This window comes from Tiliqua scincoides, chromosome 7 (assembly GCF_035046505.1).
Source record: "Tiliqua scincoides isolate rTilSci1 chromosome 7, rTilSci1.hap2, whole genome shotgun sequence".
Taxonomy (NCBI): Eukaryota; Metazoa; Chordata; class Lepidosauria; order Squamata; family Scincidae; genus Tiliqua; species Tiliqua scincoides.
The window spans coordinates 50,298,709-50,321,517 of NC_089827.1; the positions used below are offsets into that span (position 1 = coordinate 50,298,709).

At 44.6% G+C, this 22,809-nt stretch overlaps 1 non-coding gene across 1 annotated transcript; it reads right to left on the minus strand.

Annotated features, from left to right (window-relative positions):
* Window positions 1–231: 231 nt before the first annotated feature.
* Window positions 232–334, minus strand: LOC136657965 (U6 spliceosomal RNA). Its single transcript, XR_010794773.1, has one exon. It is a non-coding gene; the product is annotated as a U6 spliceosomal RNA (small nuclear RNA).
* Window positions 335–22,809: the final 22,475 nt, after the last annotated feature.

Sequence of the window (22,809 nt, forward strand, 5' to 3'; positions counted from 1 at the left end):
GACTCCCATGTGCCCTTCCTGCACACTATGATTAGTAGGAGCACATGAAACTTCTTGTGGAGTCAGAGCTTTGGTCCAAGTAGGTCGTCTTTATCTGTGCACTGGCTGGCAGTGGCTGTCCAGGATTTCCGATTAGGATCTTTCACAGCTCTGCCTGGAGATGCCAGGGGTTGAGGAACTTTCTACTGCAAAGCAGGTTCTTTACCACTGAGTTGTAGCCCCTCCCTGAAAAAAAAAATAGGCTGCTTCAGAAGTGTGTGTGTCAGCCTTGCCCAGGGGCCATGCTAATCTTCTCTGTATTGTTCCCATTTTAGTATATATGTCACTGAAGCAAGCAGAAGTAGTTATTTAGTGGCAAGCCATAGCTTAGTGGTTTGTCTTAGAGCCAAACTAAATGTTATCCAAAACCCAGAATGTGGCTCTAGTTAGGAACAAAATGTCTGAACAGCTCACTGGGACGGCAAAACTATAGCAGAGAGTGGGGAGGGGGCTATAGCCCTTTGCCCCCACTGTGTTTCCAATCCCAGTTTCAGACCCTCCCGTCCTGTGTGCGATTTTAAATACAAAAAAGTTCTGCTTGGTTTTCACAAAGAGTTTTTTCTCTTTTTAAAATCATTCCGGGGAGGCCAGTAATGGGCACAGCCAGAATCGGAACTGCAAGAGGAGCACAGTGCAAAGGCCCTTCCAGTCTTCTGCCACACACAACCCAGTGGCCAAGTTACACAGTTTAAGCAGGGTGTTGAGCAAGGCCTAAATGGCCAAATGATGCCTTGCACTGGCCTGCATACCTGGGAGGACAGGAGAGAGTGAGCAACACTGAGGCTCCTCTGAATTGTCCCAGCATCTTTTTCTGTTGTATTATACGTGGGGCCAGTTCATATCTATGGATCCAGTTTCTGCGGTTTCACTTACCTGTGAATGCGGGACCCCCTGCCCCCTCAGCTGTGTTCTCCTCACCTCTGGTGGCTCTTCTGAGCCCCACAGAGGCCATACGCATCTGCTGCAGGCCTCAAAATGGCCAATTAGGCAACAAAAATGCAACTTACAACTTTACAAAAAAACCGAATCATTTTTATGCCTTTAAAGGGGCATAATTATGAGGGCCACACAAGCTACAAAGGCTGCGGGCAGACGCACACGACCTCTGTGGGGCTATGGAGGGTGGGGGGGGTCCCGCATATCCGTGGATTCAGGTATCTGCAGAGGATTCCAGAACTGAAACCCTGCAGATATCGGGGCAGGCTTGCACTGCTATCTGCCCCCAAATATGTTGAGATATTTAATGGTTTTTAAGAAGCACTGACATTGCAATTCCTGCTTGTGTCATTTCTGTGACTGAAAATTATTGGTTAAGGGACCGCATAAGTAACTGTGCAACGTAAAATGGGAAGGCAAGGATATCTTCCCCCCCCCCCCCGCTTTTTCATTCTGTTAAGAAGAGTGAAGACAGATATACCGGTAATACGAAAGCAGAACTGAGAGCAAACTGTCTGGTGCAAGCCTGGCTTCCTCCTTGCTTCGCAACCTCAAAGATGGATATTCATATCTGCAAACTAAATCCTGTATCAGCCATAAGTCTTGCCCTTCCTCCAGGTTTCTGGTGCGCTGGCCCCCTTTTTGAATTGTTAACAGAGCTGCCCAAATGTTTATTTGTTCATCACCTTAATTAAGATAGTAAACTAAATAAACTTTCTTAAGAACCAAAAAACCTGCTCCAGGGATTGAGGTGGGCTGGACATCACATTTTGTGGGGACCTTGCTTAGGGTCAACCAAATGGTGTTGTGAGCAGATGGCTTCTGCTTCTGAAGTGCTGTGTGTGTGTGTGTGTGGGTGGGTGTGAGCGTGTGTGTGGGTGTGAGCGAGAGATGGGTGATTGGTGACTCATAAGGACTGCACCCTGGAGCATCTTTCTGGACAATATGTGTGTTCCCTGGTTCTGGGCAGTCTTCCCTACCCAGGCTGACCTTTGGACCCTTCTAAGCAAGAAGGTAGGAAGACTTTCTGTCTGGGCAAGAACCTTGCCTGAGCAACTGTGCCTTCCTTTCTCACTCCACCCTGACTCTCAGGCTTCAGCCTCTCCTCACCTTTGTATTCAGCCCTCTCCTTTGTAGCTGATGCCTACTAATCTGGCATCATGATCAACATCAAGCTCTTAATGATTTCACCTCTGTTTTCCCTTGTCGTAGCTTGGGGCCAAACCAGGTGTGCCCACAAGCACATGCTAAACAGGTGTGCTGCCCACTGGAAACACCTGTTTTGCTAAAAAAGTTGGATGGAGGAGGGGCCCCCTGTTGGGATCAGGGTGCACAGGGCTCACTCCTCCCCCATGCATTCTTTTCTTGATTAAAATCAGCCCCTCCACCACCATGTGGTGATTTGCTTCTGAAACAGCCATTTGTTTTGCTTCTGGATTTTGCTTCTGAAACAGAGAAAATCACTGCTTGAGTAGCAGACTGCTGCTTCTGGGCTGAGGGAGGGAGCAATTTTGGGCTTGAAAATAGAACAGGGGGAAGAATGAAACCACCACCACCCCAGCACAATCCTGGTCCCAATTGGAGTTGCAACCCTATACTTGTTTGGTGTTGAAGAAGACTTTTGAGAGTCCCCTGGACTGCAAGGTGATCAAATCAGTCAATCCTACAGGAAATCAACCCTGACTGTTCATTGGAAGGACAGATGCTGAAGCTGAAGCTTAATACTTTGGTCATCTCATGAGAAGGGAAGACTCTTTAGAAAAGACCCTGATGCTGGGAAAAATTGAAGGCAAAAGAAGGGGATGGCAGAGGATGAGATGGTTAGATAGTGTCACGGAGGCAATGAACATAAACTTGAGCAAACTCTGGAAGTTAGTAGTATGGGGGGGGGCCTGGCATGCTGTGGTCCATGGGTCATGAAGAGTCAGACCTGACTTAACAACTGAACAACTTGTTTTACTAAAAAAAACAGGGGAGCTTTTGATTGGAAGTGCAGTTGGATAGCATTTGTGTTCGTGTGCGCAAGTTTGTCCCTTAGTCTGCAGAATATGTCCTCTCTCTTATTCAGTGTATTCAAGTCTTTTGTTCCTGCACTTGCGCTTGTTCCAAGCTGAACTTCTGAGTCCAAGATCCAGATTCAGCCAAGTCCTTTTCACTTGCTGAATTTTAAAGTCCTTTTTATATTTGTCTTATTCTCAGAAGTTTTCTTTGTCCTGCCTTTCCACTGAAAATATACATTCAAGACATTGGTTTATTCCCTTTATCTGTGATGACTTTATTTAAAGAAGTCAAACTTCCAGAAACTGTTTGACCCATCCATGTGATGTGGCATAGAGCATAAGAGGGAGCGAGCAATTAGATCAGCAACTCCTCTGATTGCTTTTGACATCCTCAGTTTGACTGGTTAGATTCCCAGTTTACAGTCATACGGACCAGCTTTGGCCACATGGTGTGAGTCCAAATGAGACTTGTTCTCTCAAATTTGATTTGTACCAGCAGCCTCTTAGCCACTGTACCATCATGGACTTTATACAAAATATTGCACATTATCCCTGCGGCATGACCATTATTTCCAACACGTCTGGCCCACCAAAGGTCCTGTAAACATGTCAATTGTGGGAGGGACAAAATTGCTGAATGAGCCTGCATCAGACTGGCACTGCTTTCATGCTATCTTTAGTTATTACTTGTTTGGTGTGGGGGAGAGATTTTATTTTCTATCATCCAGAAGCACCCCATTATTCCTCCCCAGTCTCATATTTTGCATCAATGTCTCCTAGCTTCTTTGCTAAAGTATCTTCTGTGGAGGCTGTCCTGTGAATTAGCTGACATCTGAAACACTTTGGCCATTTCCAAGTTTATATACATGCTCATTGGGTTTGATTAATGGAGGCTTATCTTCTGGGTGAAAGCTCACAGCTTGCTCTTTTTCTCTTTTGAACAGGGATAGCTTGCTCAACACTTCTGCTGCTTGGCAAGGGCTCAAAAAGCCTCATAAAGATATTTTTCTGCATATCATGTCATTGTGTACAGTAGTGTGCCTTGGCGTGTTCACGGCACGTTAATCTGTGTGCCAGCATTTTCCCAGCGCTTTCATTGTTCTGCTGGTTTTTCCAGACTCCTTTCTACCAGAAATGACTGAGAAAAAGGGCAAGGCAGATAGTTTAAAGAGTGGAAGATTTGGGGGACAAGTACTTTTTCCCTGGAACACACTTGGTGTAAACTAGCATTTGATTCAGCATTGATTTTTATTTCACTCTTTCTGTATGTGAGAGTTTGTTTTCAAAAGGAGCTACTCAAGCGTTTTCATCCTCTCTATAGATTTTTCCTGCCTTAGGTCTTTGTTTATTTATTCCTTTATTTAAACCTATTTTTAATCCTGCTTCTCCCCGTTGCTAGAGACAGCTTGCAACAAGGCAATCAGAAAAGCCTGACAATAATAAAACAACCACTAACCCATCAAAAAAGCATCAACAGCAAAACTGTCAGCTGTACCATTTGGTTACCTTTAAGCAGCCATAACCAGCTCAACTTCCAATAGGTTGCCTAAATAAGTAGACTCAATAATCCAAGGTAAGGCTAGGGGGCACCTATGCCCACCTTCTTGCCTTCATTGCTCCTTCCACTTCTTGAACTGAAAAGACCCGGGGGGGGGGGGAGAGGAAATGCAGAAGTGAGGGGAGTACTGAGAGAGAACATTGGAGAGTGAGAGGAGAAGAGGCCGGTGCATCATCTGATGGCAGCATTTGTCATGCCACCCAAGGCAGTGGTTCTCAAACTTGTTAGCACTGGGACCCACTTTTTAGAATCACAATCTGTCAGGACCCACTGGAAGTGATGCCATTAACCTGGAAGTGATGTCATGGCTGAAAGTGACATTATCAAGCAGGAATATTTTTAACAAGGCCATATGAGAAAATCAAATCAATTAATTAAATAAGCACATTAAAAGTTTACAACGAGTATAAGTTTTAAAATGCATTTAAAATAAAGAACCACCTTCCTAACCCTCCCAAGCAATTGCTGAACTGTTTTTTGTTTTTTTTTAAATCCTCAAACATTCCAAAGGTTGTAATCCTACCCAGAAGTCCCATTGTCTATCATTATTAAAATGTATTTATCAAAAATAAAATGCACATTGAAATGAATGGCAACCCACCTGAAATTGACAACCCACCTAGTGAGTCCCGAGAAACAGTTTGAGAAACACTGGCCTGAGGCATGAGGAGGTCTTGGGCTGGCCTTGATCCATGGAGGCACATCGGGCTGCTTTACCACAATAGCATTGTGGACATGGAATAAAGGCCTGTTTATTCCCTGCTACATTCCGGATAATTTTGGATGTTAAGAAGATTCTGAGATGGGCTTGACTGGTCAGGGAGTGTGTGTGTGTATGTGGTGGTGGAGGGTTTCTAAGGTGTTCTTTGAGGCATGAAACCAGGCTTCTCACATGCTCTGGACATCACACTTTTCAGATGAATAATGGAATTACAATGAGATTGTTGCCCAAGAATCTGGTTTTTGACAGTTGCGTTTTTAAAAGAAAGCACAAAGTATCTCTTGGGTTCATCTGGAAGTAACTTCAAGCTGCTTTATAAGCTGATGCCCAATGTATTTATTATGCTTAAGTCCAGCCTTTCTTCAAGGCCTTTCTGCCTTGAGATGGAACAGAAGACAGCATACATAGGGCTCCCATCCAGGCAATCCTCAGACCTAAAATTGTTTCCTTCAGCAAGATACTGCATATTCTCAGATCATACCCTGGATAATTGCCGCAGTATGTAGAAGTACCGCCAATTGCAATGAGGGGTAACTACTATATGCTAGTTTGCTACAGTGAAAACATCAAAGAGCACCATAAAAGGCCAACACATTTATTTCAGCTTTAGCTTTTGTAGACTCTGGTCCACTTCCTCAGATGCATAAATATTATCCTCACAGCACACACCTATGCATATCTACTCAGAAGTCCCAGTGTAGTCAATGCGGCTTACTCCCAGGAAAGTGTGTATAGGACTGCAGCCTCAGTTGGCATGTGATCTGTGCTATTTGTCATTCCAAAATCTGCTGGGTTTTTATTTCTCTAGTAAAAACATATAATGCAACAAAGCATAACCCAGGAAGGCTAAATATTGAACTGATGAAAATGGAAAAAGAATACTAGAATGTGGATATTCCACCCTGTAATCACAGGTGACAGTTGATAGGATTTCAACCCACACTTATGCTAAGGATATTTTTGCTTGCTTTCAAATATGATGGGTTTTTGTTTTGTTTCTTTAGAACAGGGGTGTCCAAACTTTTTGGCAGGAGGGCCACATCATGTCTCTGACACTGTGTCAGGGGCCAGGAAAAAAAAAAGAATTAATTTACATTTCAAATTTGAATAAATTTACATAAATTTATATATTAAAGATGGAACTTTTATGAATGAATGAAGGTCTTGCAATGGCTCAAGGCCTATAAAAGACCTTTCACAAAGCAAGGCCAGCCTTTCCTTTGCTGCCACTGCTACATCACAGATGTGAAACAGCAAGCAGTGGAGGGAGCCCTCGTCCTACAGCTCACGCAAGAGGTCGAACAGTTGACCATCATGCTGAGAGCAGTGGCATCAAGCCAGCGTGGGCTCCAGCAAGTCTCTGGAGGGCCAGATGCTCATTAGAGACTGGGAGCTCCCTGAGGGCTGGATTTGGAGTCCTCCAGGGCCACAAGTGGCCCTAGGGCTGGGGTTTGGGCACCCCTGCTTTAGAATCTTGGTTACACTGATAAATGCTGCATTTATGTCCTCCTGGATAATGCAAATTCAGATTACACTGGCCCCAGCATACTCCAGTGCAGAGTAGGCAGACCATGAGGAAGGCTGCAAGCTCCCTTCACTTAGCCCCAGTTCAGTGACAGTTGCTTTTGGTCACCTGAGCTAATGATATTTTAGAGGTACCAGTGATGCATTATGTGAGTCAAGACATAGGCCCCTGGGGACCCCTTGCAGGGTCACAGAAGAAGCTAGGGCACAGTTAGCCCATACACAAGGTCTGGGACTGGGATCCCAACATGCTTTGCAACACTGCAAGGAATCAGCAGCATAACCTCATTCAGATTGTACAGGGCAATCACTTGAAGTGGGCTGGGTTGGGCTAGATTGGGAAAAACTAACAAAAGACGTGATTAATTTACATTAATTTATAGTCCACCTGAAAATCCAGGAAGTAATATCTGCTCCTAACATATACCATGTGAAAGTATATGTTAGCATCTGTTAGCATATAAGCATCTGATTGCACAACTACAAGGTTATACAGGTTTTAGTTATTTAATATGGCTTCTCTTAATTTTACAAGCAGTGCTACCTTAGACACTCTCCACACTCACTAACTGCTAATCTATAGTGCTTGTTTGTGGAGTGTGATTCATGAGTTAAATGGAGATAATACAAGGAAAGTTTGAGATGTCAGACTAAATAAGTGGCTTGCATGTAGGGGGGAAACAAGAAAAGAAGCAACAGGTATTCTTTAGTCTTATTTTATTGCAATATTTGAAACAGCTGGACGGAAGAACCTGAAACCTGAACTATGTCCTCAGTGGCCAGGGAACAGAAGACTCTGATGGACATATTCCATGTATCTCTGTTATGCTGTTGGTTTTTGTGTACATTTGAGCTTTTGGAGCCAATCTCAGCCAAAAACTGGAATAGAAAAATTTAGGTAGCTAGATAAAGCCATGTTTTGTTAAAAAATATCTGAGATGGGCAACGTACTAAAAACAACATGAAGTCACACATCATATAGAATCACCAACACTGAAACAGTCCTATGAATACTTATTAATAGCGGCATTAGTTAAGCCATTTCTGCCCAGTGTTACATATATGCAACAGGGGCCAAATGTGTACACCTGTGAGCTGGGCAGAAATGGGTTAACCATACCAGCAGATATAAGAGAAAACTAATTAGGACAACCCCAAAATTCTCTGAAAGAGGACCTCTTTGGCTTTTGGTATCTTAAAAACCAACAAGGAGGGAGAGAGGCAAGCTTTCACAGAGAGCAAGTGCCACAACTTCAGTGCCCTAGTGAACAAGATCTAGGCCTGTGTTGCCATTCTCTGTACTTCAGATAAAAGGGGCACCTTTGAGCAAGATCTCAACACAGTCAAGTAGGTTCACAGGAGATCAGGAGGTCCAGAAAATTTCAGGCTTTAATGGTCAAACCCAGTACTGGAAATGGGACCTGGAAGCCACATGGGAACCAATGAAGTTGCTGCCAAATAGGTATTTCGTGTTTCATTCACTCTGTACCACTCACCACTCTGGCAAGCTGCATTGTGAGTCAACTGTAATCTTTGGATGCTTTTTCCAGTGACAAGCTCCTAACAGTATTTATACATTGTGTTTTATGTAGGTGAAGGAGCTGTTCAGATCCATGAACGTTTCCTACTATTCTCTTGAACTCGACCAAAGAGGTAAGATATCAACTAGCAACTGTCAAGTACTACGACTGTGTGCAAAGAAACCTCCCCGCCAAATGGTGAACCCATTTCGTGGTTCTGCTAGGTGATTTCTTCATTTGTGTGCAGTCAAACTGTGCAACTGTCATTGAAGCTCAAGCTGCAGAAAGAGACCTGATGCCTTTAGCTAAAGCATACAGGCAGCATTTTCCATGCCACCTGCCAAAGGCAGATGGCATCCATTGCTTCTACATAAGCTTACTTTATGGCTGGAGTTAAGATGACAGAAAACTACTTCTTTATAAAGAAACTAAACATGTTTTGGCCTCTATCAGGGTGTTTCCTGCCAGGATCATGGATGGCCATACCCAGATCCAGCCCCGGGATGGGTGTATTGCAAAACAAGATGTCTGCTGGCCATTGCTGGAACTGGTTCCTGAGCTGGAGGCTTGAGCCAGAGCTGGACCTTGAGCTGAAGTGCACCAGGCAGAAGATTCTGCTCTGTTGACCAAGAAAAGGCAGGAGCCAAGATTCCTAATGTTGATATAAGTTTTGGCCACTTCAGAGACTTCATTTTGCCTGCCAATCACATGGCCTTATTTTTGCACTCCCCCTTTCCAGGGGAGGGGACTCTGAGGCAGAAGTGTAACTTGGACAGAACCTGAGGGCTACATGCCCCAGGCACTATGCTGGGGGGCACATGATGGCCCCAGGCTCCGCCCAGTCACCTCTGGGTTTTGCCTGGAGGACAAGGCACTGCTCGCTTCACGTGCCCCTTTCTGCCATCTGTGGAGGCTCCCAACCTCCAAAAGAAAGGGACAGGTGTGCAAAGCTGCAGCAGTGAGTGCCTTGCCCTATGGGAAGAACCCAGAAATGATGTCATGTGGCATCAAGATGTCACTGCCCTGGGCACTACAGTGGCATGTTACGCCTCTGCTCTGAGGCTTGGGCAGTAGGTCAACACACCAAGTTCCAGCCTTGTACCATGATGTTCCCATTCCAATCCTCAGAGTCCCCAACAATTCCAGACAGAAGTCAAAGCATGCTGGATTCTGGAAATCCACAAGCTGATGGCTGTCCCAACTATCAAATGGACCCAATTTGATATGCATGTGCAAGCATGATCACTGAGAAACTGTATGTGAAACGTTTGGACCGGAAGACAATCTCATTGGGGTTTAGCTGGTCATTCCAGAAGTATCTGCCTTTGGGACTGCTTTATACTGAGTCAGATCGTGGTCCATCTTTCCTAGTATTGTCAACAATGACTGGCAGCAGGTGCCTAGAGTTTCAAGCAGAGGTCTTTCACAGCACCTGCTACCCGAGATCCCTTAATCATAGTTATTAAGTAACTAAAAACAAGATTCTGTGCAGACATAAAATTAATGACGAGCCCTGCCTGCAAGCTTACAGTCTAATTCTTTGAATTCAGGGTGCTCAAACTTGCGCCCACTGCGCACCGGGAATGCGTTCCTCCGTGTGACTGGCACTCACAATTCTGGAGTGCCACAGCTCTTCTTGTCCCCAGATCAGGATGAAGCGACAATCTGGCCAGTTGTGTCTGTGGTACAGTGCCCCAGCACCTGGATTTCCCCAAAGACTCAACTGGCAGGAGTGTCATATCATTCCAACCTAGGGACAAGAAGAGCTACGGCTCTCTGGAACTGTGAGTACCGGTCACAGGAGGGAAGGATCCGGCCCTTGGGCTTGGGTTTGACCAGTCCTGTTTTGAACTAGACATTGAACTGAGACCTTCTGCATGCAAAATACTGAACTGCATGTTTATTAAGCCATTTCTGCCCAACATTGCATATATGCAGCAGGGACCAAATGTGGGCTGGACAAAAATTCATTTATTTTTATCCTGACTCTTATTCAGAGGTCCCAAGGCAGTAAACATAAAATAATGAAAAATTAAAAATAATTTCCAATAAAAGCAATGATTAACAAAAGCAAAACTATGATCAGAGGCAGAATAAATGGACTAATTTTTAAAAAAATCAGCTTCAGAGCCCAAGCACCTGGTGAAACAGGTGACTGTTAAGCTCCATTTTAAAGGGAAGGAGAGAGGAGGCCACTCAGATTCTTGAGGCATGAAATTTCACATCTGGGGACAACTACAGAGAAGATGCTTACAATAATGGCACATGGAGCAGAACCTCACCAGAAAGTCTCAGCTTAACTATAGCTCCTCCCTCCTTGGGGTGGAGATACTTATACTAGGAGTACCTTGTAAGAGGTGGTACTTATACGAGGAGTACCTTGCTACTACCTATTAGTAGCATGATATATTATAAAAAAAACTACCACTTAGAAGGTGCCTGTTAGCCCAGTTAACAGCTGAGTAACAGCTTCTGGAAAGAAGCAGAAAAATAGCAGGGGACAGATTTAATTCTTTCCTACCCCACCCATTTCCTGCTTCAGAACACCCTCCTCAAGCAAACTCCGTCCACCCCACTGGTGGGGTTTCCTCTGCATATTTGCAGGAGCACATGTAACTACTAACTGTTAGGAATCAATCCCTATGGTGGGGATTGCTGTAATGAAACTAGGGAGCTCTGGCCATGCATGCAGTAGGAAAGAGTCCCATATACATATAATTACAGTACTTTAGATCCCAGCAGTGTCCTCTTAAAAAGTGCTTTTTTGCTTTGTCATGCTGTAACTAGCAGTTTGCAAAAGGGAGTGGCAGCTGTGCACGAATGACTGCTGTTCTCTTTCTGCCGCTGCCTGCTTGTCATTTCTAGGAATTGTCAGAAGTGAAGCATTTTAAAGACAATTTAAGATCTTTAAGTAGGTACAAGGGAAACTTTTAGGGCATGTTTAAGATCACTTTTTAAAAAACAGTACAATGTACAAAGTCTTCAGGTTGGACTAAGGAAGGAAGACTTCTTTCTCTAAAGCAGTGGTCTTCAAATTTTTCATGCTGCAACCCAAAGAAATAATGGGACTGGGGGCCCATCGCTAATCCCGCTCCCCCTCCCAAGACCCAATCCACACATCCTGGGCCCCTGCCTGCCCCATTTCCCCTTACCTCTTGTGTCTTCACAACAATCCTGTGAGGTAGCAGCCTGAGCAGGCGTCAGCCTTAGGAGCTGTGGGGCAAGATGGTGAGAAGAGGCTGTGCAGTATTATAGCATGAACTCATATTGATATGGCTGTCATCTTTTGATAAGGCAGTCCCAAGATTGGATTGGACCTGAGCCCTCTCTTGCACAAGCTCTGAAAGGTTCCTGCAACCTCCCAATTGAGGCTTCGCAACCCCAATGGGGTCACAACCCATAAGGTGGAGAACACTGCTCTAAAGCAAGGACCTTTTCCTCCAGAGAAGCCTCCTTTTGTCAGAGAACATCTAAAATGTCTGAAAATGTTATCATACTGAAAGAGACAAAGAACAGATTTTCCTGTTTCATTTGTTGTTATAGATGGGAATCCTAACCAACCAACAGTAAGCCATAGGTTGTCATGTGCTTGAGTTGATGTGACCCCCAGGCTCTGACCCTTCATGTGCAATCAGAACCTTCCATTTGCAGTTTGTAAGAAACCCTCATTTCCCATTTCAGTTGATTATGAGAAACTGTGGTTTGTACAAAGCACAATTGGCTAACAAACCAGGCTATTCAAACAGGATCAGGACCAAGGTTTATTGTTATGTCTGAACTGGGGCATTGAATTGATACCTTTGTGTGTGGAACTTTTTGGATCTTGTTAGCTTCCTTGCCTCCTGCTTCAACAGCCCAATTTTCACATTAAGATAGTACATGCATATATTGAATGCATAGAGGAGGAGCAGGATGGTGCCTGCCGGCCCTGCCCCCAGTTCCAGTGCATTCAGCAGAAGGCAACACTAAGGCTTTACATGTTTACAATCATATGTGCATAGACTTTCTGTGCAAGATCAGGAACCTCCCTGTGTGAAAGCATCCTACTATTAGAAAAAATATTTTCAGGAAACTCAATAAAACCTCCATGTCTTGGGTGTGTAGTTAATGGACGTGTAGCATAATCACACCCTCTGATCAGTTTGAAATGTCGCTCCATAATTATTTCCTAAGCTGATCTCCTGTGATACACCTATGGTATCAAGAGCTAGTTGCTCAACTATGTCATTTGTTTGCTCAGATTTTTACCTGAGCAAAGACCTTCATTTCTAGGTGCACTTCTGGTTGTTTTATTTATTGCCTTGTAATACACAGACAGAATAAGAATCTCATACTGCAATCCTATGAGGTCAGTGGGACTTACTTCCAGGGAAGTATATCTAGAATTGTAGCCTTAATTTTAGATCTGCATATTCAGGGCTGAGTTATATTCATAACTAATCACTGCATTTTCATATGTTAGTCAGTTCATTTTCTTTCCCAAGCATTTTAAGAAGTTACAAAGCCAGTTAGGGCCTGGTTCTTTCTGGTCTTTCCTCCTATAGCTTTCTGCTACTCTTCTATGTCAAACCAGTTCTGTGTATGTTTACTCTGAAGCTCATGTGACTTTCTACCAAACACAGCATTGCAGGTTTAGTCCATATCGCCACCTCTAAAGTATACCATTACGTTGAGTAGGATGGAGGGGTGGATCCCGCCCACTGATCCTGCCACCTGCATGTGTTTAATGTCTGAAAAGACCTGCATGCAGGCAGACTCTGCACAGTAAGGGACCTTACCTGTTCAAGGGTCTCCAGTTGCTCATATAGAGCCTATACACATACAATCTGTACACAGTTCAGCTCTTTCAAATGTTTTTTTTTTCTCAGATGTGCATAGAAAAACCAATGGTCTGAGTCAGTATAAGGCAGTTTCATTTGCCTGGATCCACAAAATAACAATCTGGAAGTAATAATAGAATAAATACCATACTAGGACCGATTACAATGTCATAAAGTATTGAGCAAGGGTTCTGAGGGCCCCAGAACCTTTTATAATATAATAATAATATACAGTATTTGTATACCGCCTTTCTTGGTCTTTATTCAAGACTTTATTCAAGGCGGTTTACATAGGCAGGCTTATTAAATCCACGCAGGGATTTTTACAAATTGAAAGAAGGTTCTTTCTTTCAAGAACCACTACATTCAAGGTGTTACACTCCGATCTGGTTTAACATTCTGGCCTCCATCCTCCCACGCTCCGAGCAGATGGAACAGCTCAGCTGCAGCTTGCCAGCTGCTTCAAGGTCGCACGGTGCCGGTGGCCTCGAACTGGCGACCTTGTGGATCTTCAGGCAAATGGAGGCTCTACCCTCTAGACCAGACCTCCTGCTAGACCTCCTGCCTAGCCTTTTCTTCAGGCTAGGTGTGTGTCAGGCCTGTCAGCCACCTTCTCTGCATGTCAACCATCTTCTGTGCCTGGCAGCCATCTTCTGTGTGTCTCCCACCCCTGGGAAATGTCTGCTTTCCCACTGAACTGTTCCCATGAGAAGCAGAGAAATTAAGCCCGACCTCAGCAACTGCAGTTGCCCAGCATATGGGAATGGGTTGATAAGATGCGTTCATGCGTGTTTACCCCAAAAGCTCAAGATTATATTTATTCTTTACATGTATCACTTTAGCTGCACCTGCTTGATAGCTCTTCTCCCAAGTGATGGGAATATGCTTTGTGGTATCACTTTAGCAGTAAACACTTAAGCCTATGTACTCAGCCATTGCTTTGCTCCAGGCTGTGCTGAAGATGATAGCAGGCTGTGTAGCCTGGTGGGTCACCTGGAAATGCTATAAATCTTATGCCTGGAGGTGCTCCTGTAAGTTGATACTCTTAGGACGCAATCCTAGCCCCTTATGTCAGTGCTTTCCAGCACTGGCATAGCAGTACCAAGGGGACATGTGCTGCATCCTGCAGTTGGGTGTCACTCATGGAGGCCTCCTCAAAGTAAGGGAATGTTTGTTCCCTTACCTCAGAGCTGCATTACCCTTATGTCAGTGCTGGAAAGGGTCTGACAGCTGGAAAGCACTGACATAAGGGGTTAAGATTGCTCTCTTAGATAAATAAAGCTCCTTTATGACAACCTTAGACTAAACTTACTTCTTCCTCAGATCCCAAAGAACCCAGTGTTTCTTAACCAGTGGTATGGGTACCACTAGTGGTAAGAACATAAGAACAGCCCCACTGGATCAGGCCATAGGCCCATCTAGTCCAGCTTCCTGTATCTCACAGCGGCCCACCAAATGCCCCAGGGAACACACCAGATAACAAGAGACTTGCATCCTGGTGCCCTCCCTTGCATTGGCATTCTAACATAGCCCATTTCTAAAATCAGGAGGTGGCACATATACATCATGGCTTGTAACCCATAATGGATTTTTCCTCCAGAAACTTAGTACTTGAGGTGACGTCTGGTGGTACTTGCGGGACCCCTAAACCTCTGCTGCCTGGCAGTGAAATCAGGAACATGACACAACAAACAGTGGTAGGAAGCTCCAAAGCATGCTTTTCTGCTCTCAAAAGCCTCCCATCCATCATGAGCCTCTTACTGGTGTTTGTCCTGTCACATCTGACCTCCTAACCCAAAGGTCAGTAATAAATGCCCAGTAATTGGCATTTATATCATAGCCAGTTACTTCTCATGGTACTTTGAATAGGTTGACTATGTGAGGGGTATGGCAGAAGACAAATGTTGAGAAATACTGCTTTAGCCCACAGACAGAGCTCTGGGCCTGAAAAATGTGTAAACCCAAAAAGGAAGGGCAGAGACATTAGAGGATGTAATTAGGTAATATGGAACATATGGCATTTGAAGATTGTGGTAATCTGAAAAGGAAGGCATTTGTGCAGACTTTCAGGGGAACTCTATGCATGACCATTCAGAAGTGAGTCCCACTAAATTCAGTGCAATGTACTCAGGTAGGTGTGCCTATCATTGCAACCTTTATTAGATCAATCTGAGCATGATGGAAAAAGATCTTGGGTTGTACCACAGGCTAGATGAAGCATCAACATCACTTTATTTGCATGCCACTTTGAGCATGAATTTGTGCTCAAAGTGGTTTACAACACCTAAAAATAAACCATTGCAACACCAGAATAAGAATGCATCGCAAACATGACAACAATAACATTAGCACATCACATTATCGGTTCATTTCAGAAGTAGAATGACAACATTCTATCCACATTTTGCTTGCGGCAGCAAATGCTTATCAGTTCACTTCAAAAGAGGATAACAATTCAAAAGCCATTTTGTAACAGTTCAATTCCTGTAACACTTAAGCAACATTTCAGCCCAGCCTTCAGATTCAAAGCACCTAATATGAATATTTCAAAACTATAAAAAAAAAACTCAGAAAGCTCAACAAGCAACAAAGAAAACAAAGTACACAGATGTAGAAAAGTAAAATAGTCAAATAATCAAAGCAGAAGCAATCAAATCCCCAGGAACACCAGAAACTAAAATTGAGTACATCTACACTGTTGGCCTAGGCTAGGGCCATGAATATCAATCAGCTGGGCAAGAGAAGTTTTCAAGGGGGGCACATTCCAAATCAACAGACCCACCCCACCCACCCACAAGTTGCTTCTTGTCCCATTTCTCACCTGGACAGTCCTTCTATATCATTGCTGCTGCCTGGATGCTCCCTTTTTCAAAAAATGAAAGCCAGTAGTTATTAGCACCTGTCTCTAGCAATAGTACAAATACAGGGTCCCTCAGGATGGGCCTTACCTGGATATGTGCCAGCCTCTGCTCCTTAGCACTCTAGGTCACCACTCACCTCTCCTCTACATTTCTGCTTTGTCCCCCCCCCCCCCCGTTGCTTTTCCAGTCCAGAGAGTGGGAGAAGGAAGATCAATGGAGGCGAGTGGGCAGGTGGAAGTTTGCTCTCCCTGCTAGTTGGCTGCCTGAGGTGACTGCTTCAGTTAGGCCATGGATGGGTTGGCCCTAGAGTCCCTTGTAAGGTAGAGAGCCAAAGTGATGAATAATGCAATAGTTCTCACATTAGCAGTGCTGGAGGTTAATCAACGAAAGAGTCAACTGAAGGAAGATCAGGTTGTTGGAGGGCACGCATGCATAAGGAAGTTCCCATTGATAGAAAGCAGACCCAACCCAAGTCTAAACAGTACCTGAAGCTTGTACACAGCAAGCCCCCTCTCACCTCTGTTGCCTCTTCCTTGCCTGCCTGACTACTACTTCTAAACAGGCTCCTAGTCTGTTTTGAGAAAGCAGCTGGGTGGGCAATCCTGTTTTGATCATTTTCCTGGAATGGGAATAATTGGAGTAGGATCGCTGCAGCTGCCTGCTTCCTTTTCCAGCCTAGCCACCATGACTGCTGGCTCCTGGCCATAGTGCTAGAGGAGAAGGTGTCCTTATCCCCTTCTTGCTCACTCCCAGTGAGCAAGAGATAGCTGGAACCCTGCATGAAGCAGCTGGGTGGGCAGTGGGCTAGTGGGGAAAAGTGAGATAGAAGACTCCTGTCAGTTCACAGCTGCTTCACCCAGTGTCTGTGTGAGGCCTGACCTGGTAAAAGGTTATCTTTCTCCAGCTATGCCTTGTAGGTGGCTAGCCACAATATTCTCTAAAGCACATAGCAATTCCAAGAGAGCATGCTGTTCCACATAGATTGTAGCAATTACCAGCAGCTGAGTAGGAAGTAGAAAGGCATGGGATGGAATCTGAGTAGGAGAAATGCACATGGAGGAGAAGACTACTTAGATCTTGGATAGCTAAGGCTGCAATCCTATACCCACTTTCCCATCACTAAGCCTTGTTGAATATAAAGGATCTTCCTTGTGAGTAGACATGCACAGGATTGCACTATGAGTTTGAGCAGTGTACCAAGAAGTCCTTGGTTCACATCTAGTCCTGTGTAAGTCCTGTGATAAAGCCCTTATCTATCAGCCTCAGTTCTGTTCTTCACAGATGAACAGTATGAAGATAGTAATCATGCCCTTCCTTACAGGATTGTATGGATTCCCAAGCCAATTAAGCTATTTCTGCCCAATGCTGCACATATGCAATAGGGATCAAATGTGTACATCTGTGGGCTGGCAGAAATGGGTTGTGAAATACTTTCACCACTCTAAGTACTTTACAAATGCTAGATATTATTACTATATCCTACAGCAATAAAAAGAGAGATTTCTGGCCATGCGGTGCAGTGAGAGAGGGAGCCCTATCAGTTCTCTTTTAGATCCCTACTGTGATATAGAGAAGTTCCTTTGTTGCTTGGTCATCCTGTACTTGGCTGCTTGCCCAGTGCAAAAGGGAGTGACCATTTTCAAAGATCCCCACAAACATTTTGCATTCTGCCTGGGCCTACTTCTGCAGTTTCTGTGAAGTGGCAGGTAATTCAGCATTTGTTGACAAAATACTTTCCGATTAAGGGACTTAAGAGGGTTAATTTCTATAAGACTTGAACTAACAGGGCTCCCTGAAATATTGGCACCCTTTTCCTCCACACAGCTACTTAAAAGGAAGTTCCTTTTATATCTTGTTGAAACTTAATTCAGAGCACACTTACTTGAATTTATATGCTAAGCTTTACATAAGAACATAAGAACAGCCCCACTGGATCAGGCCATAGGCCCATCTAGTCCAGCTTCCTGTATCTCACAGCGGCCCATCAAATGCCCCAGGGAGCACACCAGATAACAAGAGACCTCATCCTGGTGCCCACCCCTGCATCTGGCATTCTGACTTAACCCATTTCTAAAATCAGGAGGTTGCGCATACACATCATGGCTTGTACCCCATAATGGATTTTTCCTCCAGAAACTTGTCCAATCCCCTTTTAAAGGCGTCTAGGCTAGACGCCAGCACCACATCCTGTGGCAAGGAGTTCCACAGACTGACCACACGCTGAGTAAAGAAATATTTTCTTTTGTCTGTCCTAACCCGCCCAACACTCAATTTTAGTGGATGTCCCCTGGTTCTGGTATTATGTGAGAGTGTAAAGAGCATCTCCCTATCCACTCTGTCCATTCCCTGCATAATTGTACAATGACCCAATAATACAGGTGATTAACGTATGCCAGCAGTGCCCTGGTTGTTTCCTAGCTGTGTATACATCAGGCTTGTAGCCACAAATCTTGTGGTGAGGGGCTGTCAGGGAGTAAAGAAAAATAGCAGACCAACAGAACAGAAATACAGATAGCCTTATAAGCTTACAGTGATTTAGAGCCCAAGCTTATGCATGTCTACTCAGAAGTAAGCCCCACTATAGTAAATGGAACTTACTCCCAGGTAAGTGGGGATAGGATTGCGCCTGTATTGCATCACTTTATAATGAGCAATTGGGTAGGATCTTGCCTGCATTCCTTTTCTTATATCTTCCCAAAAGCACTAGACTAGTCTTCAACCACTGTGCCATGGCCATGAATGATCTGCAGGTGTGCCATGGGAGTTTGGGGAAGGGTCATTTATTAGTAGGGCCATTGGGGGATGTGAGCCCCCTACCAGCAGCATGGTGTGCCTCGTCAATTGTCAGAAAACTGATGATGTGCCTTGACAATTTTAGTACCTTCTCAGTGTGCTGTGAGATAAAAAGGTTGAAAATCACTTTACTAGAGACTTTTCAAAATGCAAGCTAAACATTCAGGGAGGGGCCTGGAATGCTTCCCTGGGAGCCAGGCCTCCCTGTGGCTATGGCCCAGATTATCATCCAAGGCATTGGTATGTGATGTTCATGATGATCCATTCCATGACCCTAGCTAGTATGTCAGAGTACCCTGGCTAGTTGCAATTGTAGGCTAGCAGGTCATCATCCCAACTTTCACACTGCACTTGGAGCACACTCTAGAGAACCAAAGAAAGGCTGAAGTGTGCTTCCGCTTGTGTGTCTGTTTGTGTCCTAAGACATAAATGGACATCAAAAGTAGCCACATTCACAGGGCCAGCCCATTCATGAAACCAGCTGAAGCTGTTGCATCAGGCAGCAGATTGGTGTGTGGCTCTCTTTTCTGTCCACCTTCTTGCCTCCACTGTGCCTTCTCTTTCCACTCCCTGGATTGGAAATAGAAGAGGGGGTTGGAGAAGAAAAGAAAATGTGGAGGGGAGGAAAGTGCTGATCTAAGACATTGGAGACTGGGAGGAGCAGAGGCCAGGACATCATCAGGTAAGGGGTCAGTATTTGGCATGCCGCCTCAGGCATAAGGAGGACTTAGGTTAGCCCTGCACACTCACATAGTAGTAGGAGAGCATTTCAGTCTCCCAGTACCTGTTGCTGACCTGCAAGTCACTTTCTTCAACAAAAAGACTGAAGGAAGATTTAAGGAGGATTTAAGGACAGATCTACTTGTGAGATGGATGTGAGCTGCAGCCTGCCATGTGACTCAAAAGGTGCAACCCTCCTTGTCCCATACAAGTCTGCAGAAGAGGAAGGAGGAAGTGTTCTCAGAATAGCCAGGGGAAGCCAGTAATGGCATAATAACCATTTGCCTGGGAAAGTCCCACCATCCCTGCTAAGTTCACTGATGGGACACATCTCAAGCAAATTTGGGAAAGGGGCCTTGCTAAGATGAGAACCAGGCCACTCTTGCAGTAGAGTAGCCTTTCTGCAGTGAGACACAGAAGTTGAACACAAACTCCCGCTGTCTCTAGTATGGTCAGAATGATTTTGTGACTTGAAACCAATATACTAAAGAAGAGATACATCTGTAACAGTCTATTAAATGATATATTCTCAAGGAGAGAGTTACACAAAACATCAACCCTTCCTGTCAAGAATCATTAGGCTTAAAAAAAAAAAATTATGGAGGCTGTTGTTAGTTGCAGTGGCAGAGAAAAATGTCACTTTTTAAAAACAGGGGTCTCTAAACTTTTTAGCCGAAAGGGCCGCATCAAATAGCAGGTACCGTGTTGAGGGCTGAAAAAAAAATTAAATAATAAAATTTAAATAAATACATTAGAGATGGAACTTAGATGAATTAATAAATGAATGGTCTCAAATGCCCAGGATTTCTCCAAGCACCAACACAGCCCAAGAAATAAAGCACACACTTAAATGGCCCCCATTCCCCCACCCCAGAAGCACAACTCCAGTTGTGTTTGGTCAACTGGGCCAGAGGCTCTCAGGATCTGAGGCTGGCCATGGGCCACATCTGGCCCCTGGGCTGGGGTTTGGAGACCCCTGTTTTAAAAACTAAAACACACAGAATCCACTTATGGTGTCACCTGATCCTGTGCATGTTTACTTGTGAGTAAATCCCACTGTATTCAGTGGTGCTGTTTGCAACATTACAATAAACACACTGTGAGAGTAGGGCTACAATCCTATCCATGCTTACCTGGGAGTAAACCTCACTGACTATAACGGGATTTACAGCCCAATCCTAGCCAGACTTTCCTGGGAGTAAACCCCATTGACTTTAATGTGGCTTACTTCTGAGTAGACATGCATAGGATTGGGCTGTTAGTTCTGAATAGATATGCATAGGATAGGATTATAAGTACCATTGAACTTAAAGATACTTTCTTCCAAGTATGCTGACACTTGTGCAGGAAATTATACATTGTACAGTAATTGTATTTTATTTCTATTGTTCTCTGTTTATGGTGCTGTGCAAAGAATTAAGAAGATGCATCCCTCCCTGCCCATGTCTAGATAATGACATAAAGGAGGTGGAGGCATAAAGAGGAGAAGAAATGTGCCATTAGTTCAGTTTATTTATAAAACTGGCATTTTTGTCCTGCCTTTCTCCCACTGACTTGGGTGCCTAAGGGGCCTAACATAAAATATACGCAGCAGATTTAAAAAGAAAAAAAGCACCATAAAACTACACTACAATAACCAATCAAAGAGCAGCTTACAGGTCCTTGCAGCACATGCTTATCTGAGCTTACTCCAAAGTAAGTCCCATTGTGTTCAATGGCACTTACTCCCAGGAAAGTGTGGATGGGATTGCAGCCTTTGGCTTATTTACATAAGAACATAAGAACATAAGAACAGCCCCACTGGGTCAGGCCATAGGCCCATCTAGTCCAGCTTCCTGTATCTCACAGCGGCCCACCAAATGCCCCAGGGAGCACACCAGATAACAAGAGACCTCATCCTGGTGCCCACCCCTGCATCTGGCATTCTGACTTAACCCATTCCTAAAATCAGGAGGTTGCGCATACACATCATGGCTTGTACCCCATAATGGATTTTTCCTCCAGAAACTCGTCCAATCCCCTTTTAAAGGCGTCTAGGCCAGATGCCAGCACCACATCCTGTGGCAAGGAGTTCCACAGACCGACCACACGCTGAGTAAAGAAATATTTTCTTTTGTCTGTCCTAACCCGCCCAACACTCAATTTTAGTGGATGTCCCCTGGTTCTGGTATTATGTGAGAGTGTAAAGAGCATCTCCCTATCCACTCTGTCCATTCCCTGCATAATTTTGTATGTCTCAATCATGTCCCCCCTCAAGCGTCTCTTTTCTAGGCTGAAGAAGCCCAAACGCCGTAGCCTTTCCTCATAAGGAAGGTGCCCCAGCCCCGTAATCATCTTAGTCGCTCTCTTTTGCACCCTTTCCATTTCCACTATGTCTTTTTTGAGATGCGGCGACCAGAACTGGACACAATACTCCAGGTGTGGCCTTACCATCGATTTGTACAACGGCATTATAATACTAACCGTTTTGTTCTCAATACCCTTCCTAATGATCCCAAGCATAGAATTGGCCTTCTTCACTGCCGCCGCACATTGGGTCGACACTTTCATCGACCTGTCCACCACCACCCCAAGATCTCTCTCCTGATCTGTCACAGACAGCTCAGAACCCATCAGCCTATATCTAAAGTTTTGATTTTTTGCCCCAATGTGCATGACTTTACACTTACTGACATTGAAGCGCATCTGCCATTTTGCTGCCCATTCTGCCAGTCTGGAGAGATCCTTCTGGAGCTCCTCACAATCACTTCTGGTCTTCACCACTCGGAAAAGTTTGGTGTCGTCTGCAAACTTAGCCACTTCACTGCTCAACCCTGTCTCCAGGTCATTTATGAAGAGGTTGAAAAGCACCGGTCCCAGGACAGATCCTTGGGGCACACCGCTTTTCACCTCTCTCCATTGTGAAAATTGCTCATTGACACCCACTCTCTGCTTCCTGGCCTCCAACCAGTTCTCAATCCACGAGAGGACCTGTCCTCTAATTCCCTGACTGTGGAGTTTTTTCAGTAGCCTTTGGTGAGGGACTGTGTCAAATGCCTTCTGAAAGTCCAGATATATAATGTCCACGGGTTCTCCCGCATCCACATGCCTGTTGACCTTTTCAAAGAATTCTATAAGGTTTGTGAGGCAAGACTTACCCTTACAGAAGCCATGCTGACTCTCCCTCAGCAAGGCCTGTTCGTCTATGTGTTTTGAGATCCTATCTTTGATGAGGCATTCCACCATCTTATCCAGTATAGATGTTAGGCTGACCGGCCTATAGTTTCCCGGGTCCCCCCTCTTTCCCTTTTTAAAAATAGGCGTGACATTTGCTATCC